General features: G+C 38.1%; 1 pseudogene; it reads left to right on the forward strand.

Moving 5' to 3' along the window:
• The first annotated feature begins 244 nt into the window (after positions 1 to 244).
• LOC116996241 lies at positions 245 to 24037 on the forward strand (annotated as a pseudogene).
• Positions 24038 to 26644: the final 2607 nt, after the last annotated feature.

The following is a 26644-nucleotide window of genomic DNA, read 5'->3' on the forward strand; positions in this document are numbered from 1 at the left end:
TTTGATCATATCACAACGGATATAATCTCAATTTAGTAGTGGGTTTTGGACAAATTTTAACAGCACAGAGACATTCAGAAATTAGAAACAATAATATTTGTAGGTTTTGCGGTGTTTTTCAGCAAACTTTTTTTTCCAGAGTTTTGCTGGTAGTGCTACCAAAGATTTTTCTGGGTTTCTCTATGAATTTAATTTTCAGTTATGTTAATACTGAAACCGAATTTCTGTGTATACTTTAGCCAACATGGAAGCATAGTTTGCAGATTCATCTGCAAAACTCACTGAGAAAGTGAAACTGCAGTGCATATGTATATAAAAAAAAGTTGTGATAATCCAGACATCCTGGATGAAACTTAATGTAACTCATAAGAAAAGTACAGCTGTCTTGCATCCAGTTTATGGCATAAATACTAAAGACAAATACAATAGAATAATTTATTTGAAAACATCCCTATCCCTCATCAAGAACACTTTGAAAGATGATGGTCTCCATTATAACTAACATTTTCTCCATTGTAACTAACCCAGATGGTATTTTGAAAAAGGTAATAGAAATTACTCAGTCAGAGTAACACAAATTACTCAGGTCACAACCTAAAAAAAAAAAATCAGATATTTGCAAGATAGAAATCTATGCCAATTCAGGGAGCATCTGGATTGCAACTTTTTCTTTAAAAGAAAACCTTTTTTAAAAACAGGAAGGGAAGAAGGAGAGAAAAAGATCTAGCTATGCCCATGTACTTTCTGTGTAGCTGTCCATGTATTTTCCAAAAACTCTGTAATTACCTGACCACTCATCCCATTTGGTTTCCCTTTCAGCCCCATGATTAAGAGGAGAAAGAACTCTTTCCTAGTAATTTTCCAGGTGTGCCTATTCAACATGGGTTAACTGAAAACTGAAAACTTAGAAGAATCATTACGTGCATATGACAGAATAGCCTTCAAAAGATAAGCAGCAGTTGATCTTATTGTTTTGTTGATTTGTTAGTCTCAGTGTAGAAAGATTATACTCCTCTTCCCCATTCTCCAGAGTGAAAATAGATGCCATTCAACATTTCATTGTATTTCCCAGCTAGGAAATGAAAGATCAAAAGGAAATTTCAGTTTCTAGAATTTGAAAGACAGGCAAAGCAGATGTCTTATTTGGTTCAATCCCACCTGACTTCTGGCAGTGCAAAGCCCTTGTTCACAATGGGTTCATTCTCTATATGATTCTGAATGTCAGAAGCAGCAGACCTCTGAAGCTCATTTAGTCCTTTTTCTGACCAAGGCAGCACTGGTACCAGCTGTTTGTTCCTGGATGTCTCTGCTAGAGTTAATCTTAAATGATGCAAGAAAAAAGGCAGTCACCCTCCTGTGGGATGATTCTCTTCAGTCCAACACCCCTGTTAGGCAATCACCTTACGGATTTGAGTACCCTGTAAACCACACAAAAAGTGGATTTGGTGCCAGAGGTAAGTTTTTTTAAGTGATTCTGTAGGGTTCAGTATTCTCAGCATGTGGGATTTCTCTCTTGGTTTGAGCACACTACAAATGAAACCTTAATCAACAGCAAACCCTTCATGTTTCAAGAATGTCTATTTAAATCAGCTACAAAGGTAGATAATAATTTTGAATAGAAATTAATCCTTTTCCATTTAAAGAATCAAGATTTCTGAGAACAATCCTGTTCAGCTCCTGGTAGATATGTACAAAAATAATCTGATCTGAGGAGAATGAAGTGTATCACCAGTAAAGCTTTAATCTACGCTGCAAATGAAATATTTTACTAAAACCAGACTCTAGACAATGTATTTATTGATGAAGTAGTCATAGTACAACAGTTATCAGTCAGGCTTTATCTTACTTTACCAGCAACTTTTAAGTATCAAGTGTTTTAACTCCTGGATGACATGTTGCTGTGATTAAATAAACAGTAAACTTCAAATTCACATCTTCGCATCCATGTAGACAATATTTTAGCTTGCCGCTGATACCAGATACATATTTTTTCTTGTCTTCCAATCTGTAAAATTAGGACATTGATGTTCATCTTTAAAGTGTTGGTATTTTTTGGTTTTTTTTTTTTTTTTTTTCTGCACCATGGTAAGAGTATTGAGAAAGATGAATGTTAGTCTCATATTTTACTGCATATGGATCTTGTTCTAAAAGATTCACATAAGAAATAATTGGGGTCCTGGTATATTCAATGCTTTTTAAGGTATCTTTTTTTTGATGGAATAAAGAAATCTGGCAAACATACTAGAATGATCATTTTATAATTAATTAAACTTTTTTCCAATTACAGTGTGGGACCTTTTGTTAGGATTTATAAGTTATTGATTCCCAATAGACATAACTTCTCTAAAAACATTCATTTATCTACAGTCCCCCAGACAAATAAACAACTCACTACAAAAACCATTTCTTCTTCTTCAGTTAATGAACAAAAATTTAATAGACTAATTTTTTTTTCTTGGTGTTTAATGCTTTGTAATTCATGGTTGTAGTTTTAAATATTGATTGGCTGAGCTAAAGTTATGAAGTATATGCCTGTAAAAGCATGCAACTTTGTGGACACATATATTCAAAATGAAACTTAAACTTGTTCTGTGAATTGGAACAGTGAAGTTAAATAGGTATTATTGAAGTTTTTGTGTCAGTCAAAAGTGAAGCCTGGTTTATAATTTACATCACACCACCAAGGCATTGAAAACTGTCAGGATTTCTCTATAATGACCTGTTACTGTTAGACACAGAGATATTCCTGCACCAACTTAAGCAGGTAACTATGCCATTGAGGAATCTGCAGTGCATACTTCAATGAAAGCTGACAGTAGAATGTAGATGTAGAATATATTATTTGCTTTCAAAATTTCCATTGAAAGGAAATAGCAGAAATAAATGGAAATAATGCCATATGGCATTATGCTCATGATGGAGGTTTCTTAACTAGACTAAATGTGAAATGTTCTTCACATGTCAATCATATCTGCTTGCATTTACATAAATTTGAATAAAGTATATTGGACTAACTTTTGCTGTCTTGCAAAACAATGAACGTTTCTGCACTGAATCTGTTCAAAGTTGCTCTAATGCTTCATTCCTGGTCATCAACAGAGGTCATGAGTCTGATTCTGCTTTCCCATGTGCTTTATATAATTTTTAAAAGTACGAATACAAAGTGAGTAAATTTAGTGTGATTCTGATCTGCATAGTTTGAATCCTTGAGTGCTGATCCTTAATGAGTAAAGATTTCAAGGAGTATCTAATCATGACAGCAGTGTCACTAGATCTAGAAACTCAAGTGATTACAAAACCCTGTCACCACAAGATCAAGATGTCAAAAAAGGTTTGGGATCACAGCTAGCTTTTAAAAACAAAAACAGAAAGTGAAGAAAGAAATCAGGTATTTGGAAAAAATTAAGCATGCTTTTCTTAATATTTTGACAATATCTCTATTTATTTTTCTTTAGAGTAAAGGTGTCTTTATAGAAAGAATGTCCATGGTGGTTTCACTTTTTCATATGTGGTAAAGATGCTATGGAATTAATAGATGAGTGAATAAGAGATCACAACAGATTTATAGTGTCTGAAGTGTCAAAATAATACTGTTTGGGACTCTTCTTGTGGCTCAGTCTCTGGTCACAGAACACCAATTCTCCACACCATGGTCTGAGTGGGGTGAACACAGTTCTTTTTCAATTGCACACAAAAGTGAGGGAAAAAAAATAAATTATGACTGTGCTGGTATAAGGACCTGAGATCCTAGGAGACACAGGAAATTATATCCTTCATTACAGAGATCTCTTGGTGCACTGTTCTCCTTGTTGGTAGATGGAAGACCCTAGAATTGATGATAAATCACCACCTAAATAAAATTTTTGATGTGGTCAATATTTTTATTTTTTTAACTAGATGTGGTCTTAACTTAGTCCTGGAGATTTATCAGAATATATAACAAAAATCTTAGACATATATTGTTCATTTTGCCATGAATTTTAGCTGAAGATTTCCTATGGCATTTGTGAAACAGTTGAGAGGGAACTCTTGCTGACTGCACAGTTAGCCATGCCTTCTTTTATGGGCAGTGGCTGAAACAGTTAGTGAAACAGTCTGGCAGAAAAGAAACAATATTCAGGATAATATATCAGAAACTTCACATGTTATTCTTCACAGGATATTCTTACATGTGGGTGCAGTGCTGAAATCTTGCACCATAATTATGAGGAACTTGAGAGTTCGTGCTGCCTCTTTTACACATGAATGTATGGGTAAAGAACACTCTAGTTATCCCACAGGAAGATACTTGCCATCTGGGTGAATGTGAGGCTTCTTTTTTTTTTTTTTCTTCCTGCAGAGTGAGCACATATCCAACAGTTTTCAGAACTGAATTCAAGGGACTTTTTTTTTGTCCTCGATGTTCCCACATTTTATGAGTCACAAATTCTCCTGCACTAAGCAGACAAAACTCATACTTTCAGAGAAAAATTCTTTACATATTTTCTAAGATACACTGATTATGTAAGAAGAGTCAGTGTCTTTATTCCGTCATTTTTAATGAACAGTTTAAAAGTGGTCGGTAGTTTCTTATGTACAATACTTAGGTATGTATGTCTGAGGACTGATTTTAAGTTCAGCATAAAATGTGAGGAACAGAGATTGAGGTCACTATTAATAGAAGAAGCATTAGAATTGGAGATGTCACACAGAATCACTGATCATTGAAAAGATGTTAATTCATGAACTTGCTGACTGGAAGAAAATGTATTTGAAGCTGCAGGTTTTGAAACTTTAATTTCAAATGGAAGAGTGAGAGAGAGCAGGGCACTGGGACAGTCCATTGGACAGGGGTTTATGGAGGTGCATCTTATACTTTTCACCCCGGGTGACCACTCAAAACACATTAAACAATTATGACATTTCACCAGTTGCCAACCATGTATGTAACAGCAGCAAAGTAGCAGCAGGAATTCTGCAATCATTTTTCTTTTGTTTTAAACTATTAACTTTTGCAGAGAAATGATATGTTTATAGTCTTTGGCAGATCAAAAGAAAAAATTGAATGACTTTAATTCATGAAGGTGTTGGAAGAAGTATTGGGAAAATCCCTTTTTACTTCATATGATGTGCATTGTCTTTTTTTGGTTTGTCCAGGTATTTCTTTAAATTTGGCTTCTTGAGGTAGGAATACATTTATTTGCTTTGTCCTGTCTTTAGTCCTTTGGCTCTTTTCTGTTCTGTTAAAACCATCAGTTACAAAAGTTCCTCATCTGTGATAGAATTTTGTAGAAGTATGAATAAAGTATCAACTTACAGAAGAAGAATTTAAGGTATTATTTTGGCCGGGAAATTCAGGTTTTGTCATGTCATGTACATATCTGCCTTAAAGTTCTCAGTCTGTTATTTTTCAGCTGTACTTGACTCCATGGGGCATTACAATGAGGGTGTATAAATAGAAAAGCTAAGACAAGGTCAGCGAAAAAATATTGGGTTAAAAATTTGATTTCCATTAATATCTATACATCTAGAACTTAAGACTTCCCAAATCTGAAGTGTATTCCTGTCTTGTACTCAATCTGGTAAAAATAATTTGTGATAATTTACATGCAAAATGTCTTCCAGGTCCAGGGCTCTGTTGGACTTGATGGATGCATTTTAAGCTCCCTGTTCAGATACTACACAAAACTTTCTTCGTATTGCACTCTCATATCTGTGATGATACATGATGTACCATTTCTACTTGGTTAGAACTTTCTATTGTCATTGCCCAGTAGTGATAATCTTACCCTTTTCTGTTTTGCCCTTAGTGAAAGTATGAAGAATTTCTTTGTCAGCTACTGTTCAGCACAATAATTTTCCCATTTCCAGACCACTGTATTAATGCCTCCTACACAACCACACACTATCCTCTGACTCATGCTGCATTGAGAAGTACCGATAAGTTCATCTGGCTTCATGTGCTTCACACATCCTTCCAAAATCACTTAGCCCTATTAATGCTTAGCTCTCTGGGCTGCATTGCTTCAAAATGCAGTAGTCCCTGAATTAAGAGTTTTAAAGTTTTCACTGAAATGTAATTAGAATTTTGATGATTTCAAATTTAACAGAAGCAGAAATTATTGAACGAGCTTTGTGAGGCAGAACTCCATATGCTAAAATTGGATCAGAAAGCTTAAAATGGACAATGAGTAAATTTGCAATGCAAATTTAACTTAAAATATAAAGCATAATAAACATCATTAGAGAGATCATAAACTGATGTTGATCTACTATGTACCATGCCTTTGCTACTTATCTAGATAGAAAGTTGAAAATCTTCAGCAGTGAAGAATTTTATGATATATAAACTATTTAATTAAAAACTGGCCTTTACAGCAGAACAGTATTGTATGTTTATTTACATTAAAAACAAATTAAGTTATAATTACTGGGAATGTTTTAGTCCTGTGTTTGTATATTTGCCTTTTCAGAACTGCTAATTTTAGCAAGAATTTCTATATATTTGGAAAACTGTTTGTTTTCTCATGAATTGTATTTCAGTTAGGTGTTAAAATAGTGTTAGGTGTTAGTTTGGCTTAAAAATTTCCATGCTATGCTCTGAGTAGAATGGGAAAAATATTATTTTGATGTAGTGGCTTTTATATCTACAGTGTGAATTATTCGGAGTTGCATAATTCATTGGGGGTTTTTGTTGATAGTGGGGGCCTTGGGAGGGTGGAGTCTCACTTTTTTTTTTTTTTTTTTTTAATTCTACAATTGAGAATTGTAGGGTTTGGGGTTTGGGGTTGTGGTTTTGTTTTTTTTTTTTTTTTTCATTTGTGGGTCAACTGTTGTTTCTATCAATCAGTGACACTGGACCATTTTCTCAGGGGATATGTTTTGCTAGGAGCTCAGGATAAGAATGGAAGTTCATTAATAGAGTATTTAAATGCCAGATGTACCATGAAGTACTCCCATTTTTTAAATAGAGTGATCAACCTCTTCTGTGATAGCAGAGACAGAGCTTTTCTATTCTTGGCCAGTGTGATGATATCCATGCCACTCAGCACTTACTTCTATATTAATGCTCTTCTGCCTGCCAAAAGCAGCACGTTGCATACTTTTTTTCAAGTCCCTGTTCACCTGAAATAACTTGCTTTCTATTTATCTCTGTCTCAATTTAGAATGTGATTCATATGTCCACAGTGAAAAATTATCAGACTTTTAAAGCACGTGGAAGCAAGAACTAATCCTGAGGGATCTTCATTCTTTGGCTCTTAGATGCTGAGCTCCCCTGAGCCAGAATTATCTCTGTATCTTCACGGTGTCAGCCACATTGTCAGCACCTAATTAGAAAGCAAGAGGACAGAGACGAGTGAAGATGCCTTTTTCACACTTCTGCTGTGGTTATTGACCTGTTAAATGCTGCTTTTCTTACCTTTTATCTGTTATGATGAACTAAGGATTTGATTTCCCTTCAGTATAAAACGCTAAAAGGAAAGAAACCAAACCAGCCCTGTTGGGACTACAGGAGATATCTCCTCTTCCTTTCTGAAGGAAAAGCTTAGATCAAAAGGAGTTATAAAATTGTGGAAAACTCAGGCTGGAAGAGACGTTCCAAATTCCTCTCATCCATCTCTGCCTTCTGAGGCAGGAGAAGCATATCCTTAATGTGTCTGAGAAATTCCCATGTTGGAAATGCATGCGTAAAACTCTCGTGAGGTCATAGTACAGCAGTAACTAGCCTTAGGAGGTGATTCTTTCCCCATTATATCTAAACTAGATATCTCTTGGTTAATAATGACTTTATTAATTGTAGTCTAAAAAAAATAAAATAGAAATAAAGTGTCATTTTACCAGCCTTCATCCTTCATTTTTTTGCCCAGAGAAGTTGTGGATGCCTCATGTTGGGAAATTTTCAGTGCCAGGCTGGATGGAGCTCTGAGCAACTTAGTTCAGTGGAAGTTGTATCTGCCCACTGCAAGAGGGTTGGAATTAAACCATCTTTAAGGTCCCTTCCTGCCCAAGACATTTATGATTCTATGCTTCTGTGATACCTCTGCACTAAACAAACACAGTTCTTTCAACTTTTCTTCTCAGTTCATGATTCTAAATTTAATCAGTTCTTGTTCTCATCTCAATTTTCTTCCATTTGTGTAAAACCATATTTTAACAGGATAAATAGTATGAAGTCATATTCTACCTAAAGGTCTTACCATTGCTAAAGGAAGCAGAAAAATGCCTTCTTTGTCTTGTAAATAACTCTCTGTTGACATATCTGAGAAAATTTGTCTTTTGGAAACAGACAATGTGATAGCATTTTTGATTTTATTTAGCTAGCAGTCAGAGCATCCAGATCCTTTATTCATCTCTAGGGAGTTGTTTTTATATTTTTTTTTCTCTTTTCCTCTTTTGAATTCTTACCATTTTGAATGTTCAGTCAGTTACTAAGAATAATGATGCTATTAGGTACTCTTGGTTACTTTGTTTGCATTGGAATGTGCTATGTTAAGGGAAAAAATGTAACATTCAGTACCCATGAGAACTGCTGTGCTTTTACCAAAGTAAGATAGAGTTAGAAGGCGTGTTTTATATGTTCCATATGAACATTGCTTTGATAAACACGTGTCAGATGGCTACTACAGCTACTACCTGACCTTCATCTGTTTTGTGATAGTTTGGGGATGACCCTCACATCTTGTCTGTTCATCTGCTGATGCATCCTGCTGTCTGGGGATATTTGCTGCTACCAGGGTAGATTTTAGGGAACTGCAGTGAGATTGCTGAGGCTTGCTCTGCTGCTTTTTTCATATGTACACCAAAGATCAGTACAGAAGAGACCTGGAGCACATCAGGCATGACTGCATGGTGCCAGAGGGGGTGATCAAGGACACAGGGAGCTTAGATGGTGTCTTCTTGATTCTGCTGAAGAAGGGAAAAGTTCTGGGAAGAGAAGGACAGTTCCATGGGCCAGGATGAGTTGCACGACTGGTATCAACACCGAGTTGCTTTTATCACCATGGGCTCTTTCATTGATCAAGGAATGCTAGAAAGAGACAGGATCCATCTGAGCACAGAGGAGAAAAGCATCCTTGACAACAAACTGGTGAGGGGAGTTGCTATAGGAAAGGGAGATGACAGCCCACATGTGAGCAAGAAAGTAAACTGGGCTGACAGGCAAAAGGTGTGCAATTATATTGACAGGAACCAACTTGAAAACAAGAGAAAACACAAAGGTGATCATTCCAATTATGCCTACACAAATAAGGAAATGCTAAGGGGGCATAGAGGAATCCAATAGGTTAAACTTTTTTTTGGATTAAACATTTTTTTGAGGGCAAGTATTCTGCTACCTCTATAAGCCAAAAATACTTCATCTTCTCAGCTACTCTTCCATAATTTTATGCCACCGCAGCCACCACTTAGAAATTCAATTTAGAGTAATTTCATGATTACAAGCTGCACCTGATTATAAACCGCATCTCCGGGTGTCGGCAACCTTTAGCTCTTTGTCCATAAATAAGCCACACCTGATTATAAGCCACTCGGTCGTTCACAGCAAAGACCCGCGTGCAACGAAGTTGCCAAATAGTAACGGAATTGCGGGATCACGGGGTTTACTGGCTCGGCTCGGGGCCATGCGGGCTCGGCCTGCTCGGGGTTGCCGATGGGGCTAGGTGGCCCAGCTTGGCGCTGCCGCTCGGTGGAGCCGCTTGGGGCCGGCTGCTGCTGCCACCGGGCTCACTCACCCCGGCCCAGTGCTGCCCCGCAGTGGCAGGGGAGCACAGAGCCCCCCACCTTCCCCCCGGGCTGCAGGGCCATCAGGAGGGAGCTCCCTCCCTCCCCCACTGCGCTGCCAGTGTGAGCCCACCTCCACCCGTCGCACAACACAGTAACCAATTTGTAAAAATCGCGAAGTGCCGGGTTTTACTGGCAGGTGCTCAGCTCGTCACCCTGGCTGGCACTTCTGGGATTGGAAATTTCAGAAATTTTTTCACGTATTAGCTGCTCCTGAGTGTAAGCCACATTTCCGGGGTGGGATTAAAATTTTAGTCAAAATGGTGTGGCTTATAATCGTGGAATTACTGTAAATAAAATATGTTATTATCTCTACTATCGAACATAGCTGCTGAGACACCCTGAAGTTAAATCAAGATCCAAGAGTTTTGTAACTTTGTTTTTTTTTTCCCACATTGTGCGTGTGATGGATGAAATTCTGAGATAACGCAATTTGGAAATCATCACAGGATGCAATTGCATGAGAAAATAGAAAGTCTACAGTGACATCTTTAAAGTATTCACAGTTAAGGAGATGGTTTTGTCAGATGGAATAATATTTTATTTGAGGAAATACAAGTTAACTTACGGAATGAACAGAGGCAGATGAAAAGCAGAGGGTAAAAGGAATTACAGATGCAGATATTTGAACTTCCAAATACTTTAAAGAAGATCACTAACAGTTGATTACTACGTCTGAAATGTTTCTGTCTGCAAAAGCTTCTGCTGCTGCATATATTTCTAATGATGAACCTTTCTTTCAGCTGGCCTGTAAGACAGGAATATAATTTATAACTTAATAAGGACAAAAAGAAATGGGAAGAAAACTTTTGGTAAAAAATACTGGTGATATCTTGATTTCTTATGTTTTCTTACCTGGTACCCAGCTGCATAACAAGCCTATTATGAAACAAATTCCTTTTTCTCTAATATGTTTTCAGCCCATAAAGCAATCTTTTCAGAGGATCTGAGAAGTGAGACGGCAAATTCCCCAGAGTATCCTCATGCTACACTCCTGGGTGTTATATGACTTCTGGGGCTGGGCAGCTTGGGTTTGTACCCTATCCATTGCCTTGGCACCCGTGGCTTTCACTCTTGAGAAATACTGGTTCCAACAGTCATCCTTAGGATCCAGCCTGATTTTTCACACCCCTTGCCTTGCCCTGCCTTGCCTTGCCCTCTCCCCTTCCTGTTTTCTTCTCTGTGGCTTCAACCATGATATTCTCTGCTCTGCCTGTTATACACCCCTGAAGAGCCTTGTGAAAAGTGTGAGTAGTTGGGCACAAACACAAACACACACACACACACACACACACACACACACACACACACATGCGGGCTGTGACATGCAGTGTCTCAGCACATCATTTCTCTCCCTTTTTCCACTGTGAGACAGCACAGGTCATCAACAGCAAGTGCAGGCAGAGCACAGTGTCCTGTCTTACTCCTGTCTGCTCACTGAACTCTGTTGCTGGTAAAATTCTCTTCATCCCGAACCAATGAAATTCCTGGACAGGATTAAAGTCTGGAAATCTGACCTCTCAGGTCTTCAAGACTCTTCTGCAGGTAAATCTTGTCACAGTGCATCATATGCTTTTAGCAGATGACTTCTTCCCCAGCACCCAAATTCTCCTTACTGGAAGTCCATGAGTGTTTATAACTGCAGAGAGAATGATTTTCTCATTAGTATTAGAACTGTACTCCCTCCCTCCCTCCCTCCCTCCCTCTCTTTGACTTCTTTTTTTCCTTGCAATTGTAAGCAACTAAAGTTCAGCTTGCAGCAGGAAAAAAGATTCACCAATTTTTTCCCAATATAATTTAATATATATTTACAGGGATGTTTTAAGTGTAGAGGAGCACAAAGACTCTCATTTTAAGTTTTATGATCTGAACAGCTGCTATTAGTAAAATGCATTCTTCAAATATAACAGCACTGCTGGTTTCTGGTCTAATTGCAGAAGTCATGTCAGTAACTCATTAAAAATGAAAAAATGAAACAAACCTGTGTTTTTAGAAACTCAACAAAATTATGTGGTATGTGCCAATACGGTTGGAAAACCTTCGTTTAGGAGCTAAATATAATACCTTATTTTAGTCTATTCAGGAAGGGTGAAGGGGTCACTCAAAATATTTTCTCTTCTGAAAATTTATTTTCTTGGTGAAGAGCTCCAGAGAAAGTTTTTCATCCTAAAATTTTAAACCTCCTTTTTGTGTGCAATTATTTTTTTTTTTGTCATTGCTTATTTCAAGCAGGGGAAGAAAACTGTGTTTGTGTGTGGAGCTTCAGCAAACCAAGCAGGACCTGGGAACCTGTCTCTGCTGTAGAGTCGAGTTAGCTTTGCAGTTTTGGAGAGTTTGCTAAGGTCATCAGTTGTTTCTGATTGAGAGCATTACTTTCTAAGGGAATGAAGCAATCTCTGAAGAAATAGTATCAATTAATACTATCAGAGGTGAAAATAACAGGAAAAAAATAAAGCAAAAACAAAACCCCAAATCAAAATGAATTGAACATGAAAAGAAAGGAGAAAGTCTGAAAATCTTCACCAATTAATGGGAACCAAACTTTCACATAAGAGTTATTTTGACTTGCAGGTTCTTCTAGCAAAGGCGGGAGGGAATGGAAGAAATTATACCATTATTTTTTTATTCCTCCAAAAAATTTTCTCAAATTCAACTATTTCCCTGCTGCAGAATTTTAGTTTAATTGCTAGATTTTTTAGATACTGGAGAGTTCATTTGCACTCTTTTATACCTCTATATTTCTGATATTTGCTTTCCAGAAAAAACATTGAAAGATTATACCTTTGAAAAATATGAAACCTTGCAGTTTCTTTTCTCCTTTAAATACCTAATATGAGATAGATGTAGGTACAACTGCAAAATATTATGAGATAACATGCTGCCAAAAGAGGCTGGTGGAGGATAACAAGCATATGAGCACTTCCTTACTAAGGAGAGCCTATGGACCTATCCTGAGCGCTGTCACCTCCTCCTACTTTCTGTTCAGGAAGCAGGACGATGTGACCACGGGCAGAGCAGACAGCAGTGGCAGTGTCTGGCATGAGCAGCAGGAAGGCAGAGTCTATTTTTATCAGAAACCGCTATAAATTTGTATTTAGTGTCTCTGAAGTGTTCACACGTGGCGTGTCACCTGGAGCTGAGCGTGTGCAGGGGTGAGGGTGTGTGGGTGTGCTTTTTTTCTCCTAGAAGGGTTTCTCAGAGCGGGAGGTTTTCATCCCACACATACCAGGCTGAAAGCATAGAAACTGTGTTTGGAAAGGTGCTAAATAAAGTAAGTGATAGAACAGAGGAGAAGGAGGATGAAAGAACTGTGCAGATGTTGCTGTCAAAATAAAATGGGACAATTGCTTAAAACAAAAGCCTGGAATACTTTAGTGTACTTAGAAGATTTAATTAGAATTGTGTGGGCCTGATTTGCCACTGTTTGTGCCTTATATAATTATAAAAATTGTTCAAGGCACCATAATGTATCAAGGGGAGATATTTACATTATTCATCAAGAGTGGAAATACATTAAGGTTGCTGCACACTTTCAAATAAAATATATATGCTAGCAAACAAACAAACAAAAAGTCATGATGTATGCATTTGAAAATGGTTATGATAGAATGTAGAGCAGCCAAGAATCTCCAAATTCTTTCTGTTTTAATTTAGCTATTTGTACCTTGTTCTCACTATTAACATAACTCTTATTTTTTGTATACATGCAAACTATACAATTATATCAAGATTTCAACATGGAAATTTTTCACTGAATTTGCAAGGCAACCTTAGCTTTGTAATGTACCTGTTGTAGTATACTACAAAGTTGTAATATTATGTATTATCAAGCAATGGGGATATATTGTTTGGCAAATATAACACAAGAGTTCACTAATAACTTCTAAGACAGAAGGGATTTCATCTGTTTGATGGAACATGTTTTCCCTCTTTGTTCCTGGTTGGCCACATGTGTGATGTGCAATTTTCTAGCAAATATATGGAAAAGCAGTAAGGTCCTATCATTTGGGTCAGGTGGAAATGCTCTGGAAGGTGGGAGGTAGCATCATCATACACAAAATTCCCCATTAAGCATATTTACATAGGAGAAACAGCTGGAGTTCAGGGTGGCATTGTAATAAAATAATTAGGACCGCAAGGATGTAGCCAGGAGAAGATGGGGAGATGTCAATGCTCCTGTGGATAGCAGCAGGGCTTGCTCATAGTGGAAAACCAGAGCAAAGAGAGCACAATGAAGGGCAAGACTTCTTTGGTAAGAATATATGGTTTATTGTAAAGCAGGCTGTTGCTGGAAGTTAGTGGTCTGAGGATAGGATCTGACCTCTAAGAATATGGTGTTCCAGGGAGAGAATGGGTTTCAATGACTTTTTCATTTACCCCTCTTCCCTAGCAGAACTGAATGAATCTGCAGATCTGTATCTGCAAGATGTATAAAAAAATTACCTGATTTAATTTAATGTAGTGAATTTTGAGGGACTGCACTTCAAGGAACCTGTTTTGTAAGTGTAGAGTCCCATCATAGCAGACATTCAGTCAAATGTGAGTAATACTTAGACTTCCATGAGAAAATTCTTGCTGGAATTTGCATGATAACTTAAATGATTATCCAGCCTTGGCAGTCGACTTCAGTAATAGAAATTTAGCTGTCTTTGGCAAGCTGTGTAAGGAGTTAATTTGCTTCACTGTGTTGTACCTTCTGTTTGGTTTAGTGAATTTATCTCTCTTCTGTCCTTGCCTGTCATTAACTTTCAGTCTCCTTGATTGCAGTCTACATGGATCTTCAAGTTCTTCATTAATTATTTTAGGTAAACTCATTAGACATTGTTCCTTTTGTCTTGCTACATTTCAACATTTTAATCATATTTCCAGTCTCCAAAGGCAGACGGAATGTAATTTTTCTGTGCTCTATTCCACTGATAAAAAATTACTGGCTAAACCTTTTCACTCTCTGTTTCCCAGAACCTGAGAGACTCTCTGAAGTTACAGACTCCCACAAAGGAGTCTCCATCCTGTCAACATGAATGGAATCACTTATTCCTAGGGACCCTTCTTACCTTCCAGTTGTTGCCACAGATAGAGACAAACACATTAAAAATATATTGTAGTGACTTTTTTTTACTTAAAAACATCTAATTTTAAAAAAAATCTCATTGAGGAACTTGAAAGATTGATCCTTTTACAGTGTAAGAAAACCAGCATGATCATTAATCTTTTCCAATATTAAAGTCTTCAACAAGTTGACATTGCTCATCCTAGCTTATGAGATACAGGCATTACAAAACTGACTTTAGAAATCAAGTAGCTCTGAATGTCAGAGAAATTGACAATATTTCTGTTGCAGACTTCTAAACATCTATTTCTGTAAGTAGTAAACAGCAAACTATATTGATGAAAGCAAAGGGATTTCAGTTAAAATTATTTAAGATTTATCTATGGTTTCTGTGTGGTTAAAGTCTTGAATTTGTCTGGAAGTCTTTCATAGCTCAGATAGACTATCATACAGATTTTTCCCAAGTAGAGTGTATGAATGGATAAGTATATTTTTTAATTTAGGTGGTGTAAGTTTTGTGAATGGGAGAATTGCAGTTCTTAGGCTAGAATGTCTTTTAACATAATTTACTAAATCATGTCCTGAGGGTAACATCAACCCATTTTCTTATTATAACTAGTGTGAAAGAAGAACAAGATTACACCAAGTTTAATTAGGTTGGCCCTATAATTTATGCTGTTGAATATTTGCTGAAACTGTTAATAGAAGAGTCATGTACTCAAAGTTTACAGAAATAGCCTTCTTGCAATGTCATTGCAGACTCACAGTTCCAGAAAGATTGCTTTGCCTAAAAGTGCACAAAAATAAAGTCATAGATAGGTATAAATTATATATTTCAGCATTTCAAATTATTTCAATATTATTCTGCTGTAAGTCAATCTCATATTAATATTTGCTGTACTGGAATTGTGGATACTAAACTTTGCTTGAATGAATTATAAGCATGTTTTTTCTGGGTTTTGTGTTTTTCAACAGATGCTTTTGAAGTGTCTGAAAAACAAAATAATCCCTTGTTTACCAAGCCAGTGGGAAATGTTGCTTTTACTTGCCCTTATAAAACTGGAGATTCAGTGCAGCAAGGGATGTGGGAAAGGATTAAAGCAGATTGGGTAGATATTGTCATTCTGTGCAACTCGTCAAGAAAGCAAAGCTTTGGTTCAGATTTCAAAGAATGCACACCAGTGGATTGTTCTGATCAGGAAAACTCCAAGATTTTTTCTTAAAACATTGCAACCTCTGACTTTGTGAGGTGTTTCTGTGTAGCTGCTATATGATGAGTGCTACTGTGACTGGTCAGTAAAGGAGAAAATGGCAAATGTTTTCAAAATAGGACCTTTTGAGTCTTTAGTACTTTTACCCAAATAAAATAACTCTTCAGTAACAAGTGAGGATTTATTTAAATACCACATTCCAATTAGCAGCATGTAAAAGTTAGCAAAGTTAACAACAAATCTTGTTTTCTCAAAAATAAACTGGGTTTAAGCTTGTCTGAGCTCTTTACAGGACTTTAGACTTTTGTGAGGAACTGGTTTGATGTCAAAAATCACTGAATAGAGTAGAATCATGGAATTATTTAGACTGGGAAAGATCTCCAGGATCATCAAGCCCAACGTTTGACTGGGCACCACCTTGTCAATTAAATCATTCCTGTTGTTTCTTGACTTCACTCCCTGCCTGGGCAGGCTCCTTCAATGATTGTCCACCTTTTCCTCATGTCCAACCAGAACAGCCCCTGGTGAAGCTTCAGGGAGTCTCTTGTCCTGTCACTGGGTACCTGTGAAAAGAGACCAACCTCACCTGGCTACAACCTTTTCAGGTGATTGTAGAGAGTGATAAAGTCTCCTCCTATCGTCCTTTTCTCCAGGCTAAATAACCCCAGCTCCTTCAGTTGCTCCTCATCAGACTTACAAGAAGGAGATGCTTTGGAAGGGGAGTGACTGCCTGAGTTTGCAGGAAGAGGTGGAAATTCTCCCAAAGGTGGTACAAGGAGAATTTCCCATCAGCACGTTGTACTGCAGGGCTTTGGGGATGAGACCTGTCCTCCAACAAAGGAAAAGAGCACACTCACAGTGGTATTTGCAAGGTAGAAATTTGTAAACTGGGCTTGACCTTATTCAGATAAGGGGTTTCTTCATGGAGAGCTGACAAACTCTCTAGGTTTTGCTGTTATTGTTGTCAAAGATTGTTTCTAATGGGAGATATATGTCCCAACAAGTAGACACTTGAAATACAGTGGGCTGAATTCCACCTTTACCTCCATTTTGTTATGACTCAAAAGTAGAAAAAAAAAAAAAAAAAAGGACTTGGTTTTGCTTCTTCTCAGTAGAATGCATTTTGAAGACCTAATCCTTGCACCACCCCAGACCTTCTTCTGTTGCAGCATTCAGTCCAGCTTTCACTGCTCTGCCTTTGTTCCTGGTGATACATGAGTGTTTGGCAATGCTGTGGCATGATGTAAAACTCCAGAATATCTTGAAACTGTGATATGGTTAGCTGAGAAGTGGAGAATGTGATTGGGAAAAAAAAATGATGATCTGCTTTGCTTTGAATACTTGACCAAAAAAATCCATTTAAAAGAGCAGAATGTGAATAAAAATATAGGAAACAAGACAAAAAGTCCTCACCTCTGGCAATTTTAAACATTCAAATTTCAAAATCCTGACTATATTGACATAATCAAGTGTTTATTAATTGTGGAGAAATATAAATATTTCCTTCTTACACCCAAGTGTAATTCTTCTAATACCAAAATGAAAACGTATAGTTGCAAAAAATATAGAATGATCAGCTCTACCTATACAAAATATTTCTTCTCCGAAAGAAGTGAGCTTTGTTTCCATGCTTCTTTTGCTCTTGAAACAAATTCAATTTATGATTTTTAGTCCTAGCAATGGCAGTATAGTTGTGGCTGTTTATTGGAGAAGAAAAATATGAAAACATTGAAGAACATGAAGTACAGGATGATTCAGAAAACACTCCACTCTATCCCTTCCATGCTCTTGCCCTATATTATTAAGTGCATTCGGTTCAGTTTTCATTAATTTCAAAGAAAGTAAAATATCAAGGATTTCCCTATTATTTCTCCTCAACATTTGGAACTTTATCATAACACACAATTAATATTTCTGGAGTGATATGGAAAAACAATAAGTGGGAAGAAGCAACAGGGCAGGCATCAGCTCCCACTGCACCCTGTGGCACCGACAGTGGAGTCTCGCACAAGCTCATGAGTGACTTACTCTGCTTGGTCCAACAGTGGTGGCTAGAATAAACAAGCTGCTGCCAGAAACTTGCTGCACTTTTTTTTCCCTGTATGTTCTACCAGTTCAGTCATGTCATTTTCTTTGGCTTAGCATTACAGCTAAGACACGTTCCATCTCAGATTTTCTACCAAACTCTTCCAAAGCTTTAAGCCTGTTGGTGTGATTCTGCATGGGTGAAGCGATTCTTCTCGCCTTGCCCAGTTCCAGAGTTATTTTGAAATACTTAGTCTAGAAGGTGGGAGGAGAGGAGGAGAGCTGATGTTTAGGTTTTAGGCTGAGAGAGTAAGAAAAAAGATAAGAGCCTGGGTTTGTTTGTTTTTTTTATAAGCTGTTGCTGAGAGGACCTCAAGAACTTTTGAAGAGGAGGAATATTAGGTGAAAGGCTGTACTAAGAGCACAGGATTATTTTCAGAAGAGGTAACAGTACAAAAACTGCTGATTCTGAGGAGTGGTATGGTAGAAAGAAACAGCTTGCTTCTTATCTAGAGGTGACTGCATTTTTGCAAAGAAAAACAGCATGGAATCCTTGCTAAGAAAAAAATGGAGAGAGGAAGGAATAGAGATATTCAATCATCATGAAAGTAGTTCTTGTGGTTGTATCAGTAAAAGTCAGCATGGTGCATTTAATGTTTTTCAATGCTTATAAAAATTAAAAATGAGACTAATTCAGTATCATTAAGTTTATCCACTCTATCCCACTAAATACTGTGACTGTTGTTTTCCAGAAATAGGAATTTACAGGTTAAATTTGACTTCTGCAAATGTTTTTTGACCTCAAAACCTGGAACATATAAAACAATGCATTTGTAAAGTAGTGTAGTTCTTATTGGATGACTCTTACAGAAACAGCCAAATATTCCATAGTTATATGATGTGTTCAAGAGATTTTGGATAAATTTCTGATGTGTTCTTCACCATATCTCTCCTTCTAAAAATTCTATCAATACAGAGATCAGTTGTGACACCAGATTCCACATCTGAACCCATTTTCTGTGCTTTTTTACCATGCTTTTTTCTTTGAGACAGTCTTTGAAGAAAGGAAACAGACTTGCAATCCACATACTGTTTTGGTAGATGATTGGGAAAGAATGGAACGTGTCATATGAGAATATGGAAAAATTAGCAGGGCTAAAAAAGAAGTGCAGTAATTTCACGATTACAAGCGGCACTGACTATAAGCTGCATCTCCAGGTGTTGGCAACATTTCATTCTTTGTCCATAAATAAACTGCATCTGATTATAAGCCGCTCTGTCATTCGCAGCGAGGACCCTCGTGCAACAAAGTTACCAAGTAGTAACAGAATCGTGGGATGGCAGGGTTTACTGCCTCAGCTTGGGTTGTGCGGGCATGGGGCTGCCGACAGGGCTGGGTGGCCCAGCTCGTTGGGGCTGCTCGGGGCCGGCCACCGCTGCCGCTGGGCTTGCTCACCCTGGCCCAGCGCTGCCCCACGGTGGCAGAGGGGGAACGGAGCCCGCTGGTACCCATGGCGGGAGGAGGGGACGGAGCTCCCCAACTCCCGCGGTGGCAGGCGGGGGCAGGAGCCCACACGCTTCCCCCCCGGGCTGCGGGCCAGCAGGAGGGAGCCCACGCCTCCCTCCCCCCCCGCTGCACTGCCAGGACACGGAGCCCGCCTCCACCCACCATGCAACAGAATAACCAATTTGTAAAAATCGTGAAATGCCGGGTTTTACTGGCAGGTGCTCGGCTCGGCACCCTGGCTGGCAATTCTGGGGTTGGAAATTTCAAAAAATTTTTCACATATTATCCGCTCCTGAGTGTAAGCCACATTTCCAGGGTGGGAGCAAAATTTTAGTGAAAATGGTGCGGCTTATAATCGTGAAATTACTGTACTTATTCCCTCCTGAAGACACAGAAATTTTTAGAGGTTTTAAAAGCAGTTACTGATGTTTATCATACGTTCCTTGAGAGCTGGAAGGAGACAACAGTGGTTTTGGACCATGGGAAGCAGACAGGAAGCAAGAACTGCAATAAGGGAGTGAGGAGAATCAGGATAGGAGTGAAATTAGCTTCCTTCTTCCTTCATGAAGTCATTCAGTATGAACACAGGGTATCAAACCATTTCTGTGGATCTCTACTCAATCACTCACCATTCCCTGGGCTTGAATGCATTTATGCTGGATCTCTGCCTTTCAGCTATGGAGTAAACTATTTCAGTGGTACCCAGTTAGGATGCCATACATACCAGTCCAACAAGGCATATGGCAAAATATATGAAGGTCTTGACAGAGCAGTTCAAATCTCTTGCTAAAACAACTCTCCGGCCCATCAGTGCTTCCCCCTCAAAACCAAAGTTGGTACACTGAAGGTTGAAAAGTGACCTGCAAAAAAAAATTCCTCAAACTTGCAGAGACACTAATACTTAACAGAAATTGTACTGATGCCGAAAATATATTTAATAACCTCCTGTCAGCATAGCACCTTTGTTGAGAACATAAGAACTAAAGAGACACATGACAAGCCTCTGACATGTTTCTGCAAAATCTTGACTGGGATGTTAAAGTCAGTAATTACAAAAGGTTTTGTACAGTTAAAGAAAACAAATGCCTAAGGGAGGTTTTGCTCACTTCAAATGCGAAAATGCACACAGGCTTTCCGTTGTTGTTAGTCAAAAGAAAAATAATCAAATTATTTTTCTCATCCATATTTAACTGACAGCTGATAATCTCAGCTTTCAAATTTATTAACTCAGAGATTATTATTTTGACCTGATAAAACTGAAGGTGAAACTTCAGAAAAAAAAATGAAGTCTGGAGCAGTTAAACTGAAGGGTGGGGATGCTGCTGAAATCTGCAACTCTATCCAGATTCACTCATCCTTGGTGACAATCAAATAGAAGAGTTTAACTTTCTTTTCCCATGTTACTTTGGATTCTTTGTTGTTATATTTCTGTAAGTACTCACTTGCACAGAAAATTACTTTCTCTGGTGGGTAGCATAGCAGCTGGTAAAAAAAGACATTGTAATTTTTTCTGAATTTGGAGGTAAGTATTTGCACCATCCTGTCATTTAAACTACACAGGAGCTGAAAATATTCTGGCAGTGGAGTGATTTCATACAGGGTTATAACACAAAAGGTGTTGGTTTGTGTTATCAGGCAGCCTTCTCTATAGTGTCACATACCTTCACCAGTGTAAATTTCTGAGAGAATTTTCTTTCTTTTTTCTTTCCAGCATTGGATTCAAGGATTAGACTGTTCAGTAATCAGTATTTTTTGTTATCATTTCCAATGAACACATTAATACTAAAGAGGTGTACCTGAGCAAGTCTCAGGTGGGATTCAGAACAACCAGATAAGAAGATGCAAACCCTTTTGATTCCAGACAGGAAAGCCGTCTGGTGATGGCTTATCAGCTGGTTGGCTGGGATTACTGTCATTAGTGACACTGATTGTTTACCTTTGCTTGTGAACTAAGCACACGCTTGTCCACCCCAATGGAAGCCTTTGGGGCAGCTGTAGTTTCATTGTAGAGTGAGCAGAACATTAGAGAGAGTACACCTGAAGACAGATTCACCAATGAATAGCTGAGAACTTGAGCTATGGATTACATGTGTGGCTTTAATAATATTACCTCTGTTCTTTGCTCCAACGCTTCTCACCTAAAAAATAAGTATTACCTCACACAGACTTGAGGACTATAAGAATAAATTGGCTTATACCTTGAAGCCATTTTCTTGTCTGTCTTTACCTTTAGTTATTACAGGTTGTTCTTTAGTTTCATTTGAAGATATGATTCCATTCCAAAGAAATCAATGCACTTCAAGCAAAGTTACTATAAGTTTAACTTTTCCTGCCTAGGTTGCAGTTTTCAAAGAAAGCCTTTTTGCTTAGGCTAGAACAAATGCAGTAGGTTTTCTGACATCCATCATCAAGGCAGGTAAAATACTAGGTAATTAAAAAAGGGGATGATAATGGGAGAGATTTTTGTGAATTTTTTCTTTTTGTTGTTAAAAACAGAATGGTTTTCTTTTTGAATTACAGCAGAAAATAACTGATACCATTGTGTGCAGTACTAAACAGAACATCTCTTGAGCATTGAGATGATCTTCCTGGTACTATGAGAAATAACTTGCTGCCCATGGAAATATTGAATGATTGTTTGGCATTTCCTATGGGACAGCGTTTGCAATCACAGAACCACAGGGTCAGGTTGGAAAAGACCACAGTGGGTCAACTGGTTCAACCTCCCTGCTCAAGCAGGGTCATCCTGGAGCACACGGCACAGGATTGTGTCCAGATGATTCTTGAATATCTCCAGTGAGGTAGATTCCACACCCCCTCTGAGCAATCTGTCCCAGTGCTTGGGAATCCACACTGTAAAAAAGTTCTTCCTCATATTCAGGTGGATCATCCTGTGCATCAGTTTCTGCCCATTGCCTCTTGTCCTATTGCTTAGCACCACAGAGAAAAGCCTCTATTCATTAATCTTCTTGGCACTTTCCATTCAGATACTTATGGACCTACATGTTGAACTTGGTGATATCAAAGGTTTTCCCAGCCTAGTTGATTCTGTGATTCTGTGATGTTGATGTCTCCTCTCAGTCATCTCTTCTTGAGGCTGAACAGGTCCAGTTCCCTCAGCCTTTTCCCAATAAAGAGACTCTCCAGCCCCTTGATCCGCTTTCCACTGGACTGTGTCAGGAGCTTCATGTCTTTCTTGCACTGAGCTTCATGTCTCTCTTGCACTGAGGAGTCCAGAACTGGACACATCACCCCAACTGTGGCCTCAACAGGGCTGAGCAGAGGAGTGGGATCACCTCCCTTGACTTGCAGGCAATGCTCTTCCTAATGGACCCCAGGATCCCATTGGTCTTATCGGGGACAAGGGCCACTGCTGGCTCAGGGACAGCTTGCTGTCCACCAGGACCCCCAGGTCCTTCTCTGCAGAGCTGCTTTCCAGCAGGTCAGCCCCAGCCTGTACTGATGTGTTGGGTTATTTCTCTCCAGGTGTAGGACCCTGCATCTGACCTTGTCGAATTTCAGACACTTCTCTGCCCATCTCTTCCACCCATCGAGGTCCTTTCTGAAGGGTAGATTTCAGAGAGCCCTCTGGGGTATCAGCCACTCCTCACAACTTTGTGTTAACCAAGAACAGTCATTTAAGCAGACTGAGAACTTTCACTAACCATATATCAAGTTACTTATGTATGAACTGCTTTCTCACCAGGGGAGGGAAGGAGGTAGATGAGGATTATACAAAGCATAGCTATTTTTTTTCACACTGCTGTGCTGTGCTCACTCACCTTTGGTCATCCCAGTCAAAGCTTTGGTAAGAGCTGGTTCAGCATAACAAAGGCTTTTTAGAAATGAGGAAATTGTCTATTGTCATAAAAAGTTCATGCTGATTTATATTTTTACAAAATACCGATTGTATTTATTGCGATCATATTTTAGCAACTTGGGATCACAAATGGTTTATTACCTTCATAGCTGAAGGGATTTCTGTTGCTGTTTTGGTGTTAGATTTCCTACTGATCTTTGCATCGTCATTGCTTATCACAAAAAAGTGAGTAGCAAATCAATTTGAATAATATAAAAAAGTAGGTAAGGATGGATGTGTTAACAGCTCATCCTACTATCCCCCTCAGAACCAAAAAAGAGATATACATAAAAAATTTAATTTTCTCACCAAAATTTTAAACTTGAAAAAATCTATCAGTTCTACAGCCTATAAAATACACAACATTTTCTGTTTTTTTTCCCCTTTTTTCACATTGGGAAAACAAATGGCTTACATGAGTTCCTTTGTCAGCTAAATGCTTACTGTGGTATTAGCTGAAACATGTTAAGGGTGATTTGTCAGGAATCACATCAAACTAGGCATTGCTATTCCTATTTTGTGCACAGAGGGCAGGTGACATCTTGAAGTTTTCTACATCTTCTAGCATTTTTTGTCCTCTGTTTTTGTGTTCCAGATTTACAGCTGGATCCAAAGCAATAGTTTAAACTGCTATCTAAGTTTGCTGTATTCCCTGCCAAATATCTCTAGTGGTCTGATTGAGAATATCTCTGCTTCCAAAGCAAAAAAATAGTGACCAGCAAATGTATTCCTTCTCCTACCACAGTATATGAAGCTGCTGGAATTTTGGGCAATATATTTGTGTATCCCTGAATCAAAAGGCATTTTCAGGCTTTTATGCCACAGTGCTAATCTTATGCATGTTGCAGTTTTTAAGTCCACCTGGATTTTTATTGTATTTATTGGTTTCAGTGAGAAAATAAGCAATACCAGCATTATATTGTAATTAGATATTTTAGATGATACTATCATGTATGATGTAGTTTCCTCCACTATGTTTCTGACAAAATGTACGTCTTCATAAAGGAGGATTACAGATGCTTTATCAAAAGCTTTGTACTCTACTCATATCTGGGTAAGATCACCTGTTGAAATGAAGTTACTCATGGTTTGTACTGTATATTTATTAAACTCTTCTCTTCTGTGTCTAATCTTTATATCCCCTGAGTCTTATAGTCGAATCCTAAACTACATAGACAGGAAAAATTGATGGTTTTAAAATATGATTACTACTTTTCATTATTTTTGGATGAATATCCTTTAATGTTTTACAGCTACATTTAGAGGCTCTACTCTATTCCATGTTATTAACAAATTACCTCTCTTGATTTGATAGCCTTTTTATTCTGTGTGTCTTTGTTATTATCTTCCTCAAGTCATCACTTGTAAAACTGAGGCAAAAAATTATATTCTATGACACTCTCTGTCTTATCTGTTTTTTCCAGTTCAGCTTCACTACAATTATTTAGGATAACTGTGTCAGTGCATTTTTTTGTTTGTTTGTTTGTTTTGTTTTTGTTTTGTTTTTGTTTTGTTTTGTTTTTGTTTTGTTTTGTTTTTTTGTTGTAACAGTCCATGTTTTGGGGTCTGTTTTTTCCCTCCTTAATAATCCAATTCAAGCCCTGAAGCTCAGAAGTGGAAAGACAGGAGCCAATTTCTCTGCCTCTGTCTTGTCTCTTCACACCCTTAATTGGGGGTGTATTTAGGGAAATGCGTGTTTCACAGTGGATGTGAGACCCCATTTCCACAGTGGATGTGAGCCTCTGGCTTTCCACCTATCTCCTCTCAGATCTCACTCCTGTATGATCCAGTGATAAGCTCCACTGTGTATGTGTCTTCATAAAGCTGATTTCTCTCACTCTGACTGTTGGGTCATATTTTGTACCAGGATGAAGCTCTTCCTAGAGTGGTCACAGGTTAGGGGCCAGCCTTTTACTCTAGAAACCAACTTTCCTCCATACCAGTTCACCCAGGCACTGTAACACTAAGTTGTCTTAATGAAATGACTAATTCTTAGCATAGACAATAGCTTCAGAATAATCCATGTTTTAAGATGGATGTAGGAGAGACTGCATCAGTATCTGAAGAGTGTGTGTAAGGGGAGGGGGCATTTCACTGGTACTTTATCAGGGGCCAGATGTGAGACAACTGGGAAACATATTCAAGTTGCAACTTTTTTTCAAACTACTTGAATCTGAAATGTATTCACAGAAAACAAGAAGACAAAACCCCATTTTTATTGATGGTTTTATACTTCCCCATAATAAATCAGCATCTGAAGAAAATTTTTTCTGCTTTTTCAAAGCGGTAGTTGCTTTGAGAAAAGTCCTTTAACTTTTTCTTTTTTTTTTTTCCTTTTAATGTTCTAGCCTCCTTCTAACAGTTATGGAAGATCCCATTTTCATGGCATACACAGCAGAGAAAGAAGAGGAAAAGAATCATCACTCTCGCAGACAGAGGAGATTTATGTCAACTGCAAAAAGTCTCACACAAACACAAGAAAAGACTATTAGATTCTTTCTTAAGAACGAAGCAATCAAAGCACAGGCCTTTTATTTGCAGACTTTTATTTATTTAGACTTTATTTTCTTTCTCTTTTATTTAGACTTTATTTTCTGTGTGCTGGCAAGACATGGAAGGTCAAACTGGCTCTGCTGGGCATGGTGTGGGCTGCTTTGGCAGGACAGTGATGTGGTCCCAGCTGTGTTGGTGCTGTATTGCAGCCTGCAGTTGCCTTATCCCTTAATTCATATGCAGGATTAGAGACTATTTGTCCTTCTGCAATTGAAACACTTTTACCTAGTAGGTGGACTCTTAAGTATCAATTTTAGAACAACTCAAATATGCAGAATGTCATGGAGCTGCATATGTTTACATAAAGTTAATTTGGTCTGAGAAGTAGATGTGAATGAAAAGTCTATGTGACAGGGTGGGAAAGAAAATGTGTTTGATGTTGTCTATGTTCATGGGTTTTGCATCTCAAATTGAGAACTCTATAGAATAATAAATACCCATGATTTTCCACACAGGAGGTGTTATTCTGCTGCCGGGCAAACAATGCTATTCAGCTGACAAAAGCAAATGTATCAGAGCTCCTTGTACCTAGATTTAAAAGTATGAACAGCAGCTTGGTATCTGACAGCTTTGTGGTTTTACAGGCTTCTTGCCGTTCTCCACAGTAATTTCAGTGTTTTCTTTTTGGGGATGCAATTGAAGTGTAGCCTCTGCTCTCCTCCCACACTCTTTCACCCTCT

Source organism: Catharus ustulatus, chromosome 1 (assembly GCF_009819885.2).
Source record: "Catharus ustulatus isolate bCatUst1 chromosome 1, bCatUst1.pri.v2, whole genome shotgun sequence".
Lineage (NCBI taxonomy): Eukaryota > Metazoa > Chordata > Aves > Passeriformes > Turdidae > Catharus > Catharus ustulatus.